This window comes from Seriola aureovittata, chromosome 9 (assembly GCF_021018895.1).
Source record: "Seriola aureovittata isolate HTS-2021-v1 ecotype China chromosome 9, ASM2101889v1, whole genome shotgun sequence".
Classification (NCBI taxonomy): Eukaryota; Metazoa; Chordata; class Actinopteri; order Carangiformes; family Carangidae; genus Seriola; species Seriola aureovittata.
In genome coordinates, this window is record NC_079372.1 from 24,283,938 (window position 1) to 24,298,673 (window position 14,736).

Below are 14,736 nucleotides of genomic sequence, written 5' to 3' on the forward strand. Positions count from 1 at the left end.
TCGTGGCCTTGTTATCTTGATATAATAACATTTTTGTGATTAAAACTTAATACCCTATTTTAGTTCTTAGGACTCAGAATAATAAGTTGTGTGAAGCTGATACTAATGTCTCATTACCCTGCGATAATGAAGTCATGGTTTTACTGAGATCCGATCAGGACAAGGCAGTGTCAGAAAGATCAGATTTAATATCTTCAGATGGTCTGATGACTGGTGACAACAGGTAACATGAACACAACCCTGCTTCTTTTTCTTGTGTAATGAGATAATTCAGTTTTGAATGCTGATTAATAATTTAATATTTTGAAATAAAGTGTATTCTGTTTGCACCGCAGCTGTTCTCTCCTTGTTAACTGAAGCTGAATCACTGATGAACAGAAACAGATTTACCTGTGGAGTGTATCGAGCGTCCTGCTGTACTCAGACCTGCAGAGACAAACAGAGACAGAGGAGACAGTTAACAGAGAAGTACAGAGTCTTTGACAGCAGCTCCACACTCATAGTAACTGTGGTTTATAAGGTTCATATAGTATAATGGTAGACGTCCATGTCTTTTTTTGATTATAAAGCAGGTCTAGGTTCTATATAAATACTGTTAAAGTATCAAAGCTCTCAGTTCACAGAGAAATGCACACAGCCTGTATTTAGAAACTGAGCATTAAAATGAGCTATCAGGACTTCTGGAACTTTGTGATGTCACAAACAAAGCAGGATTTGGTTTCTCTGAGTGTTTACCTGAAATCTGCTGTATTTTCATTGGATCACTTATAAAACAGTCAGCCTACAGAGCTCCAGAGAGAAGCCTCAGAGAGGAGATGTAAAACTACATCAAGATGGTTTTTGGTTCTTAAAACCACAACTATATCAAAAATCTGGACTTTCAATGTAATATAATCTGTATATAGACTCCCATGTTAAAATGTCCAACTTTACAGCAGAAATAAATATGTTTACAGCTTGGTAAAAAAAACTGTTTTGGTCTCTATAGCTAATTTCCTCCTTCGTGACAACTGTAGGTGGTGAATTTTTATATAACTGACCTGTTTAAATTTTATTAAAGCTTAAAGTTATGTTTAATTGAGGGTGTGGCCACTTTGAGTGACAGGTGGGCAAGCGTATGCTTGCCACAAACCACCATTCGCCAGAGTCTCTGCTCCACACACGCCCCACCTCTTTGCCCATTTGTGGATTAGCTGGGAGTTAGGGGTGGAGTCCGACACTGCCAAGATGGCGACGACAAAGCAGCTCACTCTGAGCTTCAAAACCGCTCTTCAGAAAACGGTAGGTGACATCACGGAGGCTACGTCCATCTTTATTTATAGTCTATGGAAAAAGGCGTGTCCCAATTCAGGGGCCGCATCCTTTGGAGGATGTAGAAAACTGATCAGAAATGCAGTTAAGCTTATATATGGTGAAGTAAATCAAGTTTCTCTGATCCCCTAACCTGAGCCCCTCTGGTGGTCTACGGGTCAAGATACTGACTATGAATCATGTCCTCAGTTCCACTCCTCATCTCTCCCCCCGCCTTCTCTGTCACCACTCCACAATCCACACAAGGTGTAAATTAGCCCTCAAAATATAAATAGGTAAGTTATCTCACTGCAGAAAGCCGACTGAAGCCCGTTTAGTTAAGTGAACATGAAATGCACTGAATAAATCAGGAGAATAAAGGCAGCTCGTCAAGATGACGGACGGGTGTCAGGGTGGTAAGGTAACCAGGAGGAGGGCGGCACTGACAGGATTTAAACTGCAGACAAATTACCCCTTCTTCTTCTTCTTCTTCATCTTCTTCATCATCATCATCATTTTCGAGACTGAGCTGAGTTCAGATGCTTTAATGGCAGAATGTGATGAAACAACAACAGCTTCAGGTACCGGACTGTGTGCTCAGGTCTGAACTTCTTCTGACGACCTCTGTGACCCTGGCTTTAAAAAACACGACCGCTAGCCGAACTGTAATAAAAACACCATCTCACACACACACACACACACACACACACACAGTACAGTACAGCACACACTCACACACACACACAGCCTGGTCAGGGATTCTTCTCACGTCCACCTCAAATCCCTCGAGTGAGAAGGAGCGAGGAGACGATGAAGAGGAGGAGGAGGAGGAGGAGGAGGAGGAGGTGACTGAAGGCACATTTACCATCTGTAATCAAAAGAACTCCATGTTGGACTGTCGCCTCCCCCCTCCTCTCTTTCTCTCCCTCCTCTCTTTCTCTCTCTCTTCAATTTCCTTCCTTCTGTTACAAAGCATGACCGGCATACTGATGTCGGGATTACACACACACACACACACACACACACACACACACACACACAATCTAGTGAGAGAAGTAATGACTTTCTGCCTTCTCTCTCAATTCGCTCCGAGCTGCCAATTCCCACTGGGTTGTTCTGTGTGTGTGTGTGTGTGTGTGTGTGTGTGTGTGTGTTTGTGAGAGAAAGACACAGAAAGAGCAACAGACACGAGGGAGGTGATACAACATCTCCAATTAGCTGGGCTGGTGGTCTGTCCGGGGGGGTTTAGAGTGTGTTTGTGTGTGTGTGTGTGTGTGTGTGTTGGCTGGATAATAAGACCACACAGTAGAGGTCTTCAGGCAGGTCAGCGACCTGAACTTGAACCTGATCTCTAGACTTTCTGGTCCACCTACAGACTCCAGGTCTGAACCGTTCTCTGGACAGAAACACATTTTCTCTTCTCTGTGAAGCTGCAGCTGACGTGTTAAAATTACTGTTAAATAGTCAGTAATGAGGCCCATTCTGGGTCTGTATGTGTGTGTTTCGCATGTTTCTAACCCATCCTGCCTGACTTGAAGCTCAGGTGTCTGTTGTCGAGCTGCAGCCTAAACTCAGATGATCATCAGCTGAGTCACACCTTGTTTTGTCAGTCAAATCATTTCACTGTTTTTAGCTGTATCATTGTTCACTCAGCTCAACTTGTCTCTGCTGCTCTGACAAAGCACACAGAAAGACTGTTTCCTCCAACCTGCACCGAGTTGTTCGTCTTTTACAGGAAGCAGCAGAAACCTCATGACTGAGTAAACACACCAGACAAGACAATGAAGCACTGCTCAGTAACCGCTGGAGCTCTGGACCCACAACTGCACAGAGAACACCGTCACGTCAACTGTCATGTGTCGCTGGATGAAAAACAGACCTGGATGAGGACCAGCAGCTCGTGTTCATATGCAGAAACGTTTGTGCTGAAAAGAACAAAAAGCTGGGCTCATCTCTGAACCTGGCTTCAGTTCAGGCACAAATACAACTTGATTCAAGTTCGTAAAGTTTTGTGGTCATGGTTAAAAGAGGAATCATCTTCTCATTTTAGCACTTCCTCCTCATGGTTGTGTCAGTATCATTCATCGCCTTACTTCCCTGTTTGCTGCCTCAGAGACAAATGTTATAGCTGATATGAGAGAGACAGACAGACGACAGACAGACAGACAGACAGACAGACAGACAGACAGACACACACACACACACACACACACACACTTCCTGTGGTCAGTTAACACAAAGCAACATCTGTAGTATTTGGTCAAATCATCATGTTTCCCAACAGCATCTGAGAGATACGATGATCATTCGATCATTAGATACTTTGATCATTGGATCTTTGGCTCATTGGATTATGGGATGATCGGACCACTGGATCATTGCATCTTTGAATCATGGGATCTTTGCGTCACTGGATCACCAGATTATGGGACCATCGGATCACTGGATCATCATTAGATCATTGAACCGTTCGATCATCGGATCATTGGAACCATCTTTTCAACCTTCATTAACTAGAGAGATGTTTCAGAAAAGCCAAGTAACCAAAGAGCAATCACCTCACATGATCTCATATCTGGGATCTGATGGGGAAACAAAATAGAGCCTGTGGTGCAACAACTCTTCAACAAGCAAGAAAACAAATCAGAAGACTAAAGAGTCTGAATGAGATAATGTTTGAGGTCGACACAGATTTTCTAATTCTTCAGTGAGAATTGGTCAGTTTTAACATCTGTAAACATTAGTATGCTAGCGAATGGTAGCAACAAGAGCTAGAATGTTTACCATTGCTTAATCATAAATAATAATCATAAATCATATTATCAGAGTGGCTCCGATGAGTCTGTGAGCAGTTTGAGACTGGATCTGTGGACCCTGCACTTTACCAGATCATCTGGACCAAACACCAGTACAAACCGACATCCAGGACCAGATTTCTATAATTGTAAAAAAAAAAAACAAAAAAAAAAAACCCTGTAGTCTGAGCCCGATCACAGATTATTGCTGACCTCCAACAACTGGTATAAAGTTCAGATCGTCCTCAGAGGAACGACAAAAACAAGTTTAATTTTAAACTTTAGGCCTCACAGTGAGAGATTGTTGGCTGCACTAGTAATATTACATTGATCATTCATCTGATGTATCTTCTGTTTTTCCATTCACATTCACAGCTGCATTTCTTTTTCCTTCCATTCCCTGAAACAGGACATTCACACAGTTCATAAAACTCCGAACCGTCACCGCTTGATTCAAGATTGAATTTGTGCGTGACGCTGATATCTGCCTGCAGCTGGACCTTCCCACAGTCACAGGTTCACTGACATAATGTTACAGAGCCATTTGTCCGTTCGCTCACTCACCTTTTACAAAATGTTTTTAACTTCTACAGTTGATTGCTATCAAGAAACCCAGAGGTGTTGCACAGGAAGTTTCCTTCTTGTTGCAAATGAGTGATGTTGGAGAAAAAACAGCACATTCAGGACACGAGACGCTGTGATGTTGTTAGAGGCAGTAACATCAGTCTGATCTGTAGATATGAAGAGACAGAGGCAGAGAGGAGCAGAAAGCAGAGTGTCCACATCTGACAGAATCTCCAGTTTCCACATTCTGCCGCTGCTGCTCAGTATTGATGGATGCTGCACTGACGCCTCCACACACACACACACACACACACACACACACACACACACACACACACACACACACACACACACACACACACACACACACACACACACACACACACACACAGGCGCCACCAGGACAGATAGAGTGACGAGGGAGGAGGAGATATTTTGGGAGGGGGAAGGGTGAGGAGGGTAACTGATGGGGTCAGAATTTTAAGTGCTGATGAGACAGAGTGTGTCTTACTGTGTATATGTGTGTGTGTGTGTGTGTGTGTGTGTGTGTGTGTGTGTGTGTGTGTGTGTGTGTTTGTGAGTGTTTATTTTCCACCAGTAAAAATCCTCCAATTCTCATTTCATGCTTCAGTGAAAAGCTTCTCAGGCAGCCTTGTTTCTTTCTCTCATCCTCACCTCCTCCTCCTCTCGTTTCCTCCTCCTCATTTCCTTACCTCTCCTAGTTCCTTCATTTGTTTCCTCTGCTATCCTTATCTTATCTAATTTTCTCTCCTAAATCTCGCCACCTTCCCTTGTTTCCTCTTTTGTTTCCTCTCATCTCCTCTCCTCTCATCCCATCTCCCCTTCTTTATTTGTTTCTTCTCCTCTCTTTATCTCCTTTCCTTATCTTGTCTCCTCTCCTCACTTCCTCTTTCTTCCTTTCCTCTCCTCTCATCTCATCTTCTCTCCTCTCCTCTTTCGGCTCATCCTGACAGTTAAGCTATAAATCCATCACCTGCTCAGCTCTTCTGTCATTTATCCTCTCTGTGATGATGGTGTGAGTATGAGTACGAGTGTGAGGTCCGACTCTGACAAACTGTTTCCCAGATTCACCGAAAGACGAGTCCATGTGTCAATCAACGCTGAAGAGAAGTGCTGCTGTAGGACCTGTACAGGTGATCGGTGTCAGGTGTGTCCCTGCTCTGCAAGGTGAGGCAGTGAGAGTAGGAGGAGTATTTTGGGATAGTGTCAGTCTCTGTGACCGTGGTAACCGTTGTCTCGACCATCAACAGGTTTCCCCACAGGACACGAAAATCATCTGTGACCTTCATCTGAAACGCACTTCGCTTCCTGTCTTCACCCTGTTCTGTCAGTCTGAATCACTCTGCTCCATTTCTACTCGGCATGTCATAGCTAATGGAGCCCTGCGGACACACACACACACACACACACACACACACACACACACACACACACACACACACACACACACACACACACACACACACACACACACACACACACACACACACACACACACACACACACACACACAGTGACCTAATCAGTACCTCTCCTGGAGACAGTGCTGCAGAGTTTAATTCTCTTTCTCGCTCTTTGTGTGCGGTCCTATCCGATGGGGCATCATGAGATCATGTCTGACTGCTTCTGTTTTATTCAGCAGTTCTACTTCTGCACCACACAACACACTCAGTGATATCAGCCGCAGTAAAATAAAGAGATGTAGACTCAGGCCGGGAACAGATTTTTGAATTATTGAAACCCACAAGAACCGGACACTTTACACGTAACGACCGTCTCCACCAAAACACTCAGATTCCTGCGAAGTGGCAGCAACACAGGAGCCAACAGATTCTGAGGTTATACTGTATGTAGAGGACGAGTAGAGGTGCAGAAATGGACTTTGTATTACAGTCTGTGAGAGGTAGAATAAGAAGAAAGCGCTGGAGGAAATAAGAGTTTGTCAGGGTAAGGTGGACTTACTGCCCAGACGTTATAGTTCACTATGTCCTTTCTGTTTTCAGTCAGTTTTGTTTCTATTTTTCCTCTCACACACATGTGACACCAACAGTCCCAACTCTACTCATAAAAATAAAATCTGTTTATAATAATGCCAGAGAAAGTGAGTGACTTCACTAGAGAATTTAACCTTGGTGAACCTGTAAATTTTAGTGGTAGCGATCCAACACTCTGAGATGCCCCCTAAACGCCTCACATGCAGAGTATCTTTATTCTTTATGGGAGGTTTGCGGCTTTATATTTGTCATTGCAAAATGTGCCAATATGAGGGGCCATTGGGGGCCCCTTTTACCCTTGGAAGCCCCAAGCATTTGTCTGGTTAGCCTCTCCTGATGTTGCACCTCTGTATTTTAGGTATTGACAACACTGATGATCCAACAACTCCTGTGTTCTGACTTCACCCATCACGCACTTACACTTCCTCCATCCAGTTACTTTTACTATTATAAAATCCAAATGTTATAACTCAAAATTTACATGTTTTAGGAATATAATAAGAAAACTAAATATACAACCTTCTTATAGTAACAACCAGTCTAAAGGTGGTTGATTCAGAGTTGTTCTCTCGGTCAAATGTTCTCAATCTGTCCATGTCTTTTCAAATTAAAACTCAAACCCAGTTTAGTTTAGAGGCAGAATCACCAGATTTCATAAAGATATTGTGATGGACACTTCAGACTGAGACTGGGTATAAAATGTGACTCTACACAAAACGTACCAAATTAAAAACACAGATTTAGTTTGAAGTTTCTCTTTAATTAGCAGAAACTTCCTCTTCCCCTCTTTCTCTCTGATTTATAACAGCAATGATGTTGTTATGGATGTTCAACAGTAACACTACATATCACATGGTGCAGTTAGTTTAGCTCCACTGCTGCTGCAGAGACTGTCACAGTTTAAAACTGCTCTATAAAGAATTTAGATTCATTAAAACTAAAACCTCTCTCTCTTTCTCTCTCCTTCCCTCTGCCTCCCTCCCTCCATCCTTCTCTCCGAGTCTCTCTGAAGGTCAGCCGCTCCAAAGCAGTGGTCTATAACGATTACCAATTTCATCAATTCTGCTACAGCGAGGGAGGACGGGGGAGGGAGGGAGGGAAAGGCTTTATCATGGAGCAGCACGAGGAGGGTGCGCACCAATCAGAGCTGTTCAGGCATAAATAAAAAAAAAAACGCTAACTGACCTTCTGCCTGACTGAAACAAAGTGAAAAGGACAATTAAAGTGCAGGAGATTTATGAGGTGATTTACGAGGCGCGCACGTAAAATCACACGGAGAAAACACTGCAGCCGCTCGGTTTCAGAACCGCAACCAGCAGCCTGAAGGGCAGTAGGCGCCCCCTACAGGCCGCAGTGGTCATTACAGCAACTTACTGAGGATTTATTCTCAGAGTGTAAAAATGAAAAGTAAAGTTTGCCCTGAGGTGGCACTAGAGGACAGACAGTGGGGTCAGTAAATCCTCTGGAGAGCAGGAGCGTGATCATGAAATTTCCTCGAGATTTGAAATTACAATCTGTAACTTTTCTAAATCAAAATGTCTAAAAACAACTAGACCTCCTGAACCACTGACACTGAAGATATCCAGACCAGCAGAAGCTTAGGGCAGTGATGGTGAAGACAACAACTCCCATGATCCCACGCTACTTCACAACAGCAGAAAAGACATGGACACGCCCTAAATGCACTTGTGCCACGCTCTTCAGACCATGCGCTTTGGATCATTAAAATAGAGCCCCTTGAGTTAAAAGTCTGAGTGACGCAATAAAGCAAAACTATCAACTGAGATCCAACATGGAGGAAGAGCTCAGAGTGGTGGGTGACCCTTCATACTCAGGTATGATCCTGGTAACATGCTCACCTGTGGTGGAAAATAACCCTCACCCTATGACCCCTCACAAACTCTCCAGAGGAAAAGCTTATCTGCGTTTTCAGTCTGGACTCACATTCAGTAAGTTCTACCATCTCATTACACACACACACACACACACACACACACACACACACACACACACACACACACACACACACACCCTGAGTGGATGTGAACACACTGAGCTGATGTGCGCACACACACACACACACACACACACACACACACACACACACACACACCCTGCTGGTGTCTGACTGTTGAGAATCTGAGGGAAGTTTTTACTGTCAGACGAATCAGGAGTAGAAATAATAGAGCACATTAAAAAATAATGCTGAGTGGATTCTAAGCAACTCCACCAACACTGACACACACACACACACACACACACACACACACAGTCACACATACAGTGTACTGCTTCAGTAACTGCGTAAAAATGCCTTTCTATAGAACACTACAGAATCCCTGCTGTTCTATACATCTGTACATGTGACCCCGCTGACCCCGCACGCACACACGCACACACACACACACACACACAACACACACACACATACACACACACCTCCCATGCTTCAAACCATGGCTTTCTAAATGAATCAGAATTAGAAAGAAAAGAACAAAGAGAAGAAAGAAAAGAGCGAAAATGAGAAAAAGTAAAAGTGACAAAAACGAAGTGAAGCGGAGAGAGAGAGTGGGTGTGTGTGTCTGTGTGTGTGTGTGTGTGTGTGTGTGCGCGCCCTGCAGGTTCCAGTGTGGGACAAGTTCAAAGGTCACCGGGCTGCGTTTCCATGGTTTCATCCTACGGCTGAGCTGGATCAGCTGACTCTCTGTGATGATGTCATTGTGTGTGTGTTCAGGGTTGTGTGTGTATTGCTCAGCAGCACTGCAGCAGCTCCAGGACTCGATGAGATGATGAGGTCATGGAACCCAGACTGTTACAGCTAACACTTCTGTCCTGATCCACCTGCTGCAGCAGCTTCATTCAGACAAGACATACTGTATATTAATAATGTAAATCTCTATAGGGAGATTAGAAGAATCTCGACGGCTGAAAACAGGTTCGCTGTCTCCTGTGTTTTAAAACAGATTCCATTCTCTGATATTTAAGGATCTGAAGAAGATCATCACTGCCACTTGATTTCACAGTAGACCAGCAGCATCTCAGACCAAAACAAACCCCCTCGTTAGCTCCACCCCCTGTGCTCTGGTCCTTTCTATTTCTCAGTCTGAGGCCTTTTCAGCCTAAAATGTGGTTTCTTCTTCAGTGGAGGAAATTCTGGAATATCGTTTTCACCTGAACGCTGCGCACTGCACTGAGCCATCTCACCTGTGGGCGGTCTCTGTGTGTTTATAGACGCGTGGGCCACCGGTGCTTTAACAGGAGGGACTTGCATGCACTAACATGCACGCGCTACCAGACCGGCTACCAAAACAAAGAACAGAGTAACTGAGATTACAACACGCACAGAGGGCATGTGGCTTCGTTATCTGGTCAGGACGCCATTACTCCACTATATCTGCACATAGAAAACAGTTGTTTGCTGCTGTATTATTGTTTAAAATCTCATTTACAGAACCTTTCAGTAAGTGATAAATTAATTTCAGCTGTTATAATAAGGCAAACAAAGATGTGTATTTAATCTCTGTGTGTATTTAATGTTGTGCTGATGCAGTCTTTACACCAGCTCTTTCACTTCAGGCTTGAACCATGTTGAAAACGTCCATTGTGGCATTTACATGAACGTGACTATGCTCATTCACACATTAAACTGACAGATTTAATTACCATCACGTTTATGTAATGAGGTGCAGGATTGAACGGCTAAATTCTGATAAACATATTGTGAAATACACAACAGCGCATCTATACAGTCTGTGAAGATTCATACACAACGCTGTGTCATTTCACTCACGTTTGGCAACACGGTACATTTAAATGTCCATAACTCATTTGAAATGTATCTCTGTGGAGCATCTCTGTGCGTGACACGAGTCTGAGCTCACGTGGAGTCACAGTCACATGTCACACACCAGCTGAAGACACCGGTGATGAAATATGAAGAGACAGAGTGACAACACTGGAAATACAGTCAGACAAACACAGAGGGAACACAGGGTCCAGAGGTCAAAGGACAAAGAGGTCGAGAGGCAGCTTCAGGCAACAATGTCATCACACACACACACACGTTGTGTTACTTGACAACAAGCTGTCTGTGCTGAAGCTGTTCCATTTTTTTGCTCAATGTTGAACAAACTAAAGATAGACGAAGCTAAAATATCTGCAGATTCTCAAACCTCCAACAGAGCGGAGGGAAAACCCCTCGACACACACACACACACACAACACACACACACACACACACACACACACACACACACACACACACACACACAGCCTTCTCTCTCTCCCTCTCTGTCTGTCTGTTAATCCCTACCTCTCTTGCTCGACCCTGCCTGTCATGTACTGACACAACTGGCCATCATTCAGTCCACACACACACACACACACACACAACCACACACATCAATAGGAAACATCAATAAACAAAGCATCATTGTCTGATTCCTGACTGCAAAAACTTGTCAATATTATAATCCAACATGCCCCGTCCCACCCCCTCCCCCCAGCACTGACGGATCATTAGTTTGGGGGCAATTTACATGAAGCACTGCGGGCTGCTGGGTCTTACAAACATCTTGTCTCAAATGGACCACACAGGAAATAAATAGAGAAGAGAGATGGAAACAGGGGGCGGAACCTGTTTCTTCACCTTCAACTGAACTGTGACCAGGATGCACACTTCTGAGGATTTCACACTCTCTCCTTCAACTGATTGGTTTACGAATTATCTGAAAATTTCCTGCAGATTGGGTTTCCGTCTATGTATTGTTTCAGCTCTAAAACACACAGACTCTTACACAGTGGCTGTGTGGCTCGCTAGTTAGCTGTGAGCTAACGTTTGTACAGTTGACCCCCTGGCTGTTTGGGGCAAAGAAAAAAAAAAACATCGTATTTACAAGACGGAGATTCAGTTTCTGTTGTTAAGCTAAACGATCAAACAGTCTGACACTAGAGATCACTGTTGATACTGTTCACGCATCATTTCAGTTCCTTACTAACTTTGCTATTTTTATGTTTTCTTGTGAAACATGTTGGAAAACATCTGGACAATCTGCTTTTAAAATACCTTGTAGTTTTACTGTGATGATTTAAATTCTAATAAGTATTTATTATATGAAATTTAAAGAATTAAGAGTTATATATATGTGTGTGTGTGAGAGTTGGGGTCAGTGAGTGTTTACATTCCAGCGATGGCAAAGTTACCATCAACCTCATTTACCCTTACTGTGTGTGTGTGTGTGTGTGTGTGTGTGTGTGTGTGTGTGTGTGTGTGTGTGTTAGATGGTGGGAACCCTGTGGCCAAATCGTAATAGTTTCTGTCAATAGAGTTACCGCCAACACCGACCACTGCAGCTAAACCCTCACACACACACACACACAGACACACACACAGACACACACACACACACACACACACACACACACACACACACTACTGTAACAGAGTAGAAGTCAGAAGTTTGAATTCTTCACTCTGAGTCATGGACCCGTTTCTCCAGTGTAGTTCTGTTATACAGGTGTCTACAGGTGTGAACAGGTGTGATCAGACTGAATATGACAACTCCACTCAGACTTCCACATGTTCACTGAAACCTAACTGAACATGTGTTGAGTTAATCAGCGTGTGATCATGGTAATAATGACAGTGTTAACATGCTGATGTTTAGCAGGTATAACGTTGACAATGTTTATCATCTTAGTTTAGCATGTTAGCATGCTAACATTGGCTAATTAGCAAAAAAAAAAAAAAGTACGGCAGAGGCTGATGGGAATGTCGTCAATACAGGAGAAATTAAAATTTTGACAGGAAGTCACCAAGTCAGGTCAATCTTCTGGGAACCATCAAAATCTGCATCAAACTTCATGGAAATCCATCTGATCTGAGTGAGGAAGCACTTTCTTGACTTTTAAATAAACTTAAAAAATAAAAATAATTTAACAATTCACATTTCATCCTTCCCGAATAGAACAAGCAATTCTCACTGACACATCCAGGACCTCTGTCATGTTCAGGATTGTTGCACACAGTTCTTGCTGGTGCATTACGAAGTGACAGGTAAGGAGGTTATGAAACGCGTCCTCCTCCTCTCAGTGGTGATTGACACAAACTTAGACATTGGCAGCTGGGTTTTTTTTTTTTTTTTTGAAAACATCCTCAGCCTGAGTCTGTTCTTTCATTCTTAAGATTGTTGAAAGATCCTCTTTTGTTGTCACATCTTAAGACACTGTCCTTATGAAAATACACAGTTATCTCTTATGACTGTGGACTTGCCTCGCTGCAGTGAGAAATGCTCACAGTCTGAAATGTTGTTCCAAAGCTGCTGCTTCAAATCATCGGCCATCACTATTTTGTAGACAAATCTAGACTAATCTTTAGTTGCAGTCCTAATGACATGAATCCAGCTAGTAGTGACCAAAAGTGTCACCTTGACAATTCATCCTGCGTCTGAACCAAATGTCATGTCCATCCATCCGAAAGCTGTCAAGATAAATCCCTGAGGACCACAGTGTCGTCCAACCGGCTCAAAACCCCACAAGTGGTTTTTCAAGTGGAAACCCACAAACACAAATGAGTAAAAACTCCTGCCACACACATGTGTATGAACGCTTTCATGACAACATGACACAGGTTATCAAACACCTTTGCTGTGACATCACCTCAGCGTCTACCCACCTACAGTTTCCTGTATCAGTCTTCAGCTTCACGGCCTCAGTCCTTTTCTTTTTCTCCCTGTTTCATGTCCGCTTTTATTCTTTCTGTTTGTCTCACTTCTTTTTATTGCCTGGTTTGTGTGTTTATATTCCCTCTGAAGCCCTTTGTTACTTAGGAAAAGTAGAACATAAAAAAATCATTATTATAATAAAAACAGATTTGGGTGGAACAGCTTTCCTTCCTTCCCTCCTTTTTTTCCTTTCCCTCTGTCCCTCCATTCATCCCCCCTTTCTTCTCTCTTTCCTCCCTCTCTCTCCTGACTGACCTCAGTGTTGCGCAGCTAAAACACACTCCCACGTGTTCTGCAAGCAGGAAGCAATAAACACACACACACACACACACACACACACACACACACACACATACAGTTAAAGCAGTTAAAACACACACTGCTGCAGACAAGTGTGACAAGTGTAAGTACAACATGGCCTCAAAACTAATGTAAGGAGCACAACAGTAAAGTGGAGCAAAACACACACACACACAAACTCTTGTGTGTGTGTGTGTGTGTGTGTGTGTAACAAAGCTGCTCTGACTAACAGCTCTGACCACAGAAAGTGACACACAGTGAAGTAGAGCAGAACTGAAGAGCCTCTCTCTCTTTCTCTCTCTCTCACACACACTTTTCAAATCAGCCCATTAACGACGACCTGAGCAGCAGCAGCTCAGTCGCTCCTGCATAAACATTAAACTAAAGTAGAACAGAGAAGTAGCAGCTCTGTACCTGCTGCTGCTGCTGCTGCTGCGTCTCCTCCCTCAGGACCTCCTCACTGTCAGCAGGTGTTCTCCTCTCGGACCCCGGGGCAGCAGGAGGAGGAGGAGGAGGAGGATGAAGGCTCGGATCAAACAGTCATCTCCTGTACAGAAGTGTCGCTGCTGCTCCTTTTAGCAAATCCACCAAACTTCTGCTCACGCTGACATTTCTTCCTGCGCGTCTGCAGAGGAAGACGGCGAGTTTGTGGGCGAGAAGTGTCACTCCGTCCGTTTTTTCCTCGCCCTGCTCCAGAGCCGTGACTTTCTAACAACCCCTCCCTCCCTTTCTCTGCCGCTGCCTGCGTCTAACGGCGTCCCAGAGTTCCTCGGTGCAGCCGCCGCCGAGCCGCTGCTGGTAAAGCCATCTGTTGCAACACGTCTGCCTGCCTGCCTCTCCACTTTCACTCTCTCTCTCCCTCCCTCCCTCCCTCTCTCTCCCTCTCTCTCTCTCTCTCTCTCCCTCCCTCCCTCTCTTGGCCTGAGAGGGGGGGGGGAGAGAAAGGGGGCGGAGTCTAAGCATCACTGCTGGCCAATGGGGAGGCTCAGGAATCCCTCTCTCTGACTGGAAGGGGAGGAGCCAGAAGCAGAGGACAAAATGAAATAAATA

The 14,736-nt window shown here is 44.0% G+C and overlaps 1 protein-coding gene across 4 annotated transcripts in view; it reads right to left on the bottom strand.

Moving 5' to 3' along the window:
* The window catches only part of LOC130174463 (extracellular sulfatase Sulf-2-like), a 73,085-nt gene extending 58,557 nt beyond the window's left edge, over nt 1-14,528 (bottom strand). For all 4 annotated transcript variants that reach the window (XM_056384293.1, XM_056384291.1, XM_056384292.1 and 1 more), the window contains exons 1-2: nt 14,101-14,528; nt 391-426 (exon numbers count right to left, since the gene is read on the bottom strand). The gene's annotated coding sequence lies outside the window, so the exon portion shown is untranslated. The remainder of the gene's footprint in view (nt 1-390; nt 427-14,100) is intronic.
* Nucleotides 14,529-14,736: the final 208 nt, after the last annotated feature.